Below are 8,169 nucleotides of genomic sequence, written 5' to 3' on the forward strand. Positions count from 1 at the left end.
TGTGCATGTGTGTGTGCATACATGTTGTTCCTTACACCAAGTCGTCATGATCCTTAAGCACAAAGGTGACAAATGCCAACTCGTTCCAAGGGACCAGATTTCGTAACTAACTAATAAATTCTCACTAAGAGTCAGAAGCAAGTTGTGGTAACCTGAGACTTCCCAGTTATAACCAGGATGATGTGTTTACAGAGGAAGAAAAGGCAGAAGCTTAAAATAACTGTATGTGCACCATGCGTGTTCTAAACACGTGGAACAGTCTGCTAGTCGATGAATTCGGGTTGTGTGGAAAGAGAAGTATTTAAATTCCTTTCTTATTCTGAGTGCTGTAGAATTTTCTTTAATACAGAAAGATTAAAGCACATGGGAGAGGAGCTGGTTCTAATAGGAACATTTATGAAACAGGAGAACGGCTTACCCTGGTTCCCAGGGCCCCAGAGAGATCTCTCTTCTCCGTGGACTGCAGAACGCCCCTCTTTCAGTGAACTGTTGAGAGGTGAACAAGACAGAGAATGACAAGGTGAATCTCTTTCTGATTGTCCCACATTTGTCCCTGCATTTTGCAGGCCACCCACACGGGCATCCCTAGTCTCCCTAAACTAGGGGCAGGGATGAGCTGAACGTCCTTGATGCAGCCAGAAGTTTACACGAAACCCGAAAATTCTGACGTCAGTAATGTGAGAGCTGAGAGAGGTTTCGTTTGTGCAAGGCGACGGTGAGAAACAATTTAAGAGTAGATCATATGTCAGATATAATAGTGACGCATTCATTGAGGAAAGTGGGCACAGGGAGGCAGTCCCTTTGTCACATCCCGCGGAGCAGCGCCCACAGGCTAGGGGCAGACCTCGGGGCTGGGAGGGAATCATGAAAGCACCGGGGGATCAGCAGACACGCAGAAAGGAGTACTGGGTGTTTATCGTTATTTGTAATTGTGTGCTTCACATTCCTTCTGCCAGAAAGGTTTATTTTACATACACACACGCACACACACACTTATTTTAGAGCCAGTTGTTAATCATTTCCCAGCACGGCTCGGCCCACCCACCTGCCCTCCCTCGGCTTCTCCCACACACTCTTTTCCCTGATCTAAAAATAAATTTCCTGGTATCAGACAGGGAGTAATCCTATCCAAGTTTCGAGGATCTCCAGTGAAGGAGCCATTGTCTTGCCTTGGAAATCTTCCAGAGACAGAAACATACCTATTCACTTCTTTCCAAACCCGCCTGGGGCCCGTAGGCTGGCCAGCTGCGGGCTGCGGGCTCCATTAACATTTCAGAGAGGAGTGTTAATTCTGCAGTGCGCTGCCCGGGTGTGTGTTCACTGACTGCAGCAGTGACCGCGGCTTCCCCAGCCCGCTCTTGTAACTCCATGTCCAAGCACGCGCCTGCCTTCCAAAGAGCTGCCCAGGAAGCAGCTCGTGGATACCGAAGTTTGAACATTCTTGGAGGCTCCCCCCACCCCCCGGTTTGCACCTGCCCTCAGGGCGGCTTGTGAGGCACCTGCGTAAGCGGTCTTCCTTCTGGATCTCCCCCCCGGTTTGTGTTATCCAGCAGCATCATTCACTCTATTTACCCAAAACGTTCCCAACACGTTCTGCCTATTTGTAGAAGGAAAATCCACTTTCAGACTTAAAACGTGCCACCATGGACGAGGGTGACATGGACTAGGACAGACGCCTTGTCTCTGGGACGCCTCACCCTGGCCACACAGCTGAAATAAAACAAATTCTGGAGGAAATTTCTAAAAAACTTGCCAACGTTGTTGACCGAGTCCTCGTCATGCAGAGGAGTGTGTGACCTCACACGCTGACGGGGCTCGGGGGGCAGAGCCGGGAGCCCACAGCGCTGACAGCACACACGGTCCTAAAGCCACGGCTGCTTCATTCCTCACCAGTGCTTTCCAGCCTGGGGTGGGACAGGGTGGCAGCCTCCTGAATGCAGGCCCCTGGGACTCCCTCCAGCGCCGCCCTCCCCAGGCAGGCCCAGGTCCAGCAGCTTTGCACACCCTCGCTCTATGCTCCCGAGCTCGATGGCCTCGCCTTTGTGACACCTGCACGGCCCCAGATGACACGTGTTTCCCGCACAAAGGGTCGGCTCTCACCTGCACCCTCCGCACGGGCCTGGCCTGGGCTGCTGGGGGCTGGGGTGCCGATGGCGGCTGGGGGCCCAGTGGTGGGGCTGCCCCTTGCTGAGCATCAGTGGGGGGTGCCAGGTGCTGGGAGGACCAGCATGCCATGGACAGGAAAGGGAGACTCCTGGCCTGGCAGTGCACTTCCTCCTTCTCTCCGCAGGCCCCCATGCACCATCTGACAGGTGCAGGGGCAGTCAGCAAAGTGCCATCTTCCCAGACACCAGCAGCACTCACTGTGCCCTCTGACCCTGCTGCTGACCCGGCTGCGTACTGGGCCCTTACAGGGGCAGGCCGTAGACCACAGGGACCTGGAGGCCCACACTGACGTCATGCAAGTCCACGTCCTCCTCCTGCTCCTGCAATCCATCCCCAGAACCTTCCTCCCAGAGAAAATGAGGAACACGCCTGGGGGTATGGCGGTGTTGGCTCCCCTACCCACGGCCACAGGCCCACTGGGCGGCCAGCCATGACCTTGTGTCTTCTCTTCACCTCCATCATGGGCTGCTGCTCGAAGATGTTACCTGTGGGGGAACCACGTTTCAGGGGCTCTGCCTTGAGATGTCCTCAAGACAACATCCTTTCCCTTGCTCGGCAAACGTGTTCTGACCACATACTACTGGGCTCATCCAGGGAGGGGTGAACAGGGCACTTACCTCTCCCAATTTGACTGCTTCTCTAACCTCGGAGGCAGACGGCAGAGCACCAGCCGTGTCCTCCCCGCCCCCCTCGCACCCCTGCTCCACGACAGGCAAGGGGAAGCCCCAAACTCACCATTGCTCTGGGCGTCTGCTCAGTGCAGTGGAAGGAATGGAAATTCAATGACACCAAACACAAAAGTCATTCTGAATTCAAAAGTAGGTCAGAGCGGCTGTACCCCAGCTTGCTTTCTCCATCTGCCTGTCTCACGCTTGCCAGCCCCAACCAAGCTCAGGGCAGATCTGAAGCCGTCCTCTGATGCCTCTCAATTAGCCCTTTGAGCTCTGATATACAGGGAGGAGGGCATGTCTTCTGCATACAGGGTTTGACTTTCCCCCCCCGCTTCCTTCCTTTCATGTGTCCCAGGAGCAAGCATTAGCCCTGGGACGGTTGGCTGTGTTGGGGGACAGAGACGGGTCACTCCGACACCCACAGCCAGAGAAAGGCTCGCAAGGTGTGCACTTAGAACACAAGCGCTGACCGATGGCTCAGCTCAGCCCGGGGTAACAGAAACTCTGAATAACCTTGTCCAGAAGGGGAAAGAGACTGCAAAGTACCATCCTGAAAAAATACCCAAATGAAATGCAGAGCTGGGATGAAGTTTTAGAGAAACACCCCACCTGTGCTAGCAGAAAATTCATAAAACAAATGTGGTACCTCCAGTTATCGTCTGCTCGTTGGACGGCCTAATGGGAGTTTACAATTTAATTCAGCAAAACCAACCTCGAGGTGAGGACGGCAGAGTCGCCGTGGTTTTGAAAGGAAATCACGTTAGAAGCAGTTCAAGAAACGGAACCGGGACCCGAGAGCCAGCGCCTGTAGCACGTACCGTGTGTCAGGAGCGCGCGAAATCCTATGGGGTCAAGACAGCAGGCTGCTCTGATGCCGGGGAGAACAGCCTGGCTGGACACCGGGTGTGGCAGTGCCGGTGACACAGCCTTCGTCCTCTCGGGGACGCCCCGGAGGGATGGTGGCAGCGGCCAGCCCGCACACGTGGCCGGCTCTGGCTCGGCAGCCGAGACGGGGCCACCACGTGTGCTGGTGCGGCTCAGGACGCCGTGCGCCGTCTTCACTTGGTCCCTGGGACTTCGTCCGCGGTCCTCAGTCACGGCCCAACGGCCTCATGTGGACCTGAATTTTCAAACTGGGGTTTTCCTTCTCTTTCTGTGACTTATTATTTATAAATGCTTGTTGTATTGCAGGCTTGGGTAGCCGCAGAATGCCGCAGGCCGGGCACTGAGATTCACGCGGGGCCCCGATCGAGGTGCCAGCTGCTTCGGGTCCTGGTGAGGGCGCGAATGGCCCCCTTCTCCATGCGCTCGGGGACGCGGGGACAGAGCCGCTCCTGGAGGTCTCCCTTCGTAAGGACAGCAAGGCTGCTGTGCCGGGGCCCACCCAGCGGCTGCCTTTGACCTTCGTTTCTTCACCCCACCTCCAAATCCAGCCAAATCCGTGGGAGTTAGGGCTTCAACACACAAATTTGGGGGGGCACGAAGCGTTCGTCCATAGACTGCAGAGCGAGTCACTTTATTAAAGTTGTGAGCTGACGCATCCCCCCTAAGGTGCTAGAGCGGGATGCTTGTCCTACATTTACTGTCACCCGGCTGTAGCACGTGTTACGATAAAAGGCACAATCGTACGGTGGTTTGCAGTTCTACAAACAGATGTTTATCTATTTTGACTCATTTAGAGCTTGGCACAATCCCATGTTCTTCCTTCCTGCCTTTTCCCAAGGGGGAAACTGAGGTGGGAAGTGTATTTCCAAGGAAGTGCTGTCTTTGGCGGTGGGGCCTGCTCCTGAGTCCAGGGCTCCGAAGCCATGCTTCTCCGCTGGGAGGCTTGGCCGCGTTTACCCGAAGTATTGGCAGGGCCGCAGGGGTGGAGCCGGAGCCTGTGTGGGGGCACGGACTGCTCCCGCTCCGGGCACTCTCGGTCTCAGAAAACGAACGACCTCGCGTCTGGAGCGACTCGTGAGCCCTGATCCGAGAGCCACCTGGAGTCCGGGAGGCATCCACCCTTCCCCCCTCTCCACTCCTCCTTCTCCCACCTGCACGGCCGGTGCCGCCTGCTGGCCGCCTTGCCAGGGGCTGGAAATGGTGCCAGCTTCCCGATTAACAAAGGGCCTTTTCTTTGAGGATGGCTTGAAGTCTGCAAATTCCTGCCACATTCCTGAAGGATGAGACAACCCTGCTCCAACGACAGGCTGGAAAGGCTGAAGTAAAAACGCTCACTTGGCTCCTGCCAGAGCCCAGGTCCTGGGGTTCGGCTGAGGTGGCGATGGCCCGGCCGCCGGGAGCTGGGCCGTGGGCCCACCAGGCCGCTCAGGGCGCTCTGCTGCGTCAACATCCCTGCTGCTTCTTCGAGCAGCCTGGTCACAGCCTCAGTCCTCCACGTCTCACGTCCTCCCCCTCCGTGGTCTGCGTGGGGCCCCGTCCACATCATGGCGTCCGTACGGTCTTCAGGCTGATTTCGTGCCAAACCACGCCTGCAGTCCATGCCTTTCTCGTACCTTCTGCACTGCCTCCTGGTAGCCTCCTCCCAAGTTGGATTCCTAACCCCACTGGGCGGTCATGCCCCACCTGCAGCCCACCTGTCTTGCTCTCTTTCTCAGCTCAAGAGCCCGGAGGCACATAAGTCCCACTCCTGGGTGCCTGCCCCCCGCCACCCTCTCCCCCGCCCACACCACGGCCGTACACCGAGCCCCACCACGGCCCTCTGGATGACCGCACGGGCCTGCCGCTGCTCTCTGCACAGAATGTTCGCCCTACGTGGCCGGAGATCGGAAACACAGATAGATGCTGCCACTCCCTCGTGGTCAGGGCAGACGGCCTACCTCCCTCGGGATAAGCCCCTCTCTGCAGGCTCCCCCGGCCCAGCGCACGGGCCTCTGCACATGGCACGCCCACACCAGGTGTCNCGGCGCGCCCACACCAGGTGTCCTTGGTGGAGCTCGACCAGCTTTCCTGCCTCCTGCTGCTGAACCCACGGCTCCCTCCTGAGAGTCTCATCCTCCAGGTTCTCCCACCCGGCTCCTCGTCACCATGCCGGTCTCAGCTCACTGGACTCCTCCTTTCACTACCAGCTGTCCCCACCGTGCTCTGCCCTTAGTCTTGCCGGTCAGTGAGGAGGCAGAGCCAGAGCGTGACCCGGGCTGGAACCAAACTGCTGTCCCATTGGTCCGCCCACTAGGAGAGTATTGTTTGGCCTCAAAAGGGGAGGAGACTCAGTCACAGGCTACCGCCTGCAGACAGCATGGGCCAACTCTGTTCCCAGAGCAATAAGCCAGACCCCAAAGGACAAACACGGCATGATTTCTCTCCTAGGAAACACCTTGAGGGGTCAGGTCCGGAGACACGGAAAGGAGAACAGTGTGGGCTGGGGGCTCAGGGACAGGGGAGAAGGGGAGTTGGTGGTTCATGGCAACTGTTTCAATTTGGGAGGATGAAGGAGTTCTGGAGGTGAATGGTGGGGACCACTGCACCACAACGTGAACGCACTCAGCACCCCTGACTGCTGCGCTTGAGGATGGTGACATGGCAGACTTGGTGTTATGTGTACGTCACCACAATAAATAAATGCACGCGTGTGCACGCATGTATGCACACACACGCACACACACACTCTGGGTGGCCACCGGGTTGGTCCGCTCCCTCTGTCCGGTCCAGCACGGTCCCTGCCATCCCAGGCATGTTGGGGTCCCCGCACATGACCCCATTGCGTCATCCCCCCATTCACCCCTGGCGCTGTGAGTAACACGTCCACTGAGCTGGTCTCCCGGTCAGCAGGGCTCCACGTCCAGGTAACTGGCGGCCTCTGGGGAAGCAGGGCTCCCCCTCTGCGTGTCCGAGAGCAGTCTCGGGGCCTGCATCTGGCCGGGAGCACGGCTCCTGTCTCCGTGGCGTCCTGGCTCTGGCGTTATGTACAGGTGTCGGCCAGAGCGCTGGAGACACAGAAAGTGCAGTGGCCATTGTCCCCTCCGGCCTGTCCTGCGCCCTCGCAGCCCTGCGGGGTCGGCCAGGGAGGCTGGAGATGACGCTCGAGGACTCGATTAACATGCAAACATCTGTTCAGTGGCTGCAAAGGGCGCTCGTGGGTGTTGTTTTAGCAGAAGGAGACTTAACCGTATCTGCTTGTTTATTTTGGAAACAACTGTTTATCTTCTCCACTGAGGGTGCGATTGTTATTTTTGCCTCCGTAGATTTTGTCGAAGAGCAGCGTTCCCGAACCCGGTGCTGAGTTGCTCTGAACGACACTCTCTTTCACTGAATGTTTTGGCCACACCAGTTTTGTTGCTTCTGTGCAGACGAACCAGACGGCGGCTGCCACGGCCTTTGGGGACAGGCTCCCTTTTGTCACTCTCACTTGCACTTGGCCTCTCTTGCTTTTCCCACAGATGCAGCTTTCCCCAGAAGACTGCGTTTCTGTGTGTGGCTTCTTGGGTGGCCCTTCCCCACCCCTCACTCCTCGTCCTCTGAAAAGCTGGAATGGGAAAAAGAAGCACCGAAAGTACGAGTTCCGTGTGTTCCCAGTCCGCCTGCTGGTGTGCTCAGCAGCGCTGTCCCGTGTGGCCGCCGCCCTGCACTGTGACGGCCACAGACCTGGAGGAAGGCAGGGTCCTGGCTGCCGGGTTTGCAGGAGGCAGGGCTGGCAGGGAACAAGGAGATCCAGGAGCAACCGCAAGTCAAGGGCACCAGGGACACTGCCCGGAGGCCCCAGAAGACATGTGGCCCCGGGAAACACAAACGCGCCGTCCATCGCAGAGAAGCTGACCTCCTGTCCAGGGGCTGCACGTGTCAAGTCAAATTTCCAAACACAAGTGGACGACTGTCCGNGACGCGCCGTCCATCGCGGAGAAGCTGACCTCCTGTCCAGGGGCTGCACGTGTCAAGTCAAATTTCCAAACACAAGTGGACGACTGTCCGACTGACCCGAAGCCCCGACAAGGCCAGTGCAGACAAATATCCCTGCTGTCCCCAGGCCACGGCTTCCCCTCCCGTGCCCCGTCCTGTGCTCCCTCGCTGGGCTGCAGTGGGAGGGACGGAAGCCTGGTCACACAAGAGATTGCTCTCCTGGGCACATTTTTCAAAAACGACATGTTTTCCAGAAAACATTTTCAGGGGAAGGTATTGCCATGACAACAAGAGGAGGGGCTGAGGGAGGCAGAGTGAGTCCACAGTCGGGTCGTGGACACTACAGTGGCTCTCCTCCATCCCAGCTCGACAGCTCGCAGGTTGCCACCCTACAGCGGGGTCCTCCAGGGTCCTGGGGCCAGCACAGAGGACAGTCTGCTTCCTCCTGGCCTCCCCCAGTGAGATGGGCTGGGGCACCCCTGTCCACAGAGAA

The 8,169-nt window shown here is 57.6% G+C and overlaps 1 long non-coding RNA gene across 1 annotated transcript in view; it reads right to left on the reverse strand.

The window, feature by feature from the left end:
* Positions 1-5,733, reverse strand: part of LOC117804043 — a 26,650-nt gene extending 20,917 nt beyond the window's left edge. The window contains exons 1-2 of the long non-coding RNA XR_004628227.1: positions 3,656-5,733; positions 419-486 (exon numbers count right to left, since the gene is read on the reverse strand). This is a non-coding gene — a long non-coding RNA (uncharacterized LOC117804043). The remainder of the gene's footprint in view (positions 1-418; positions 487-3,655) is intronic.
* Positions 5,734-8,169: the final 2,436 nt, after the last annotated feature.

Source organism: Ailuropoda melanoleuca, chromosome 10 (assembly GCF_002007445.2).
Source record: "Ailuropoda melanoleuca isolate Jingjing chromosome 10, ASM200744v2, whole genome shotgun sequence".
Taxonomy (NCBI): domain Eukaryota; kingdom Metazoa; phylum Chordata; class Mammalia; order Carnivora; family Ursidae; genus Ailuropoda; species Ailuropoda melanoleuca.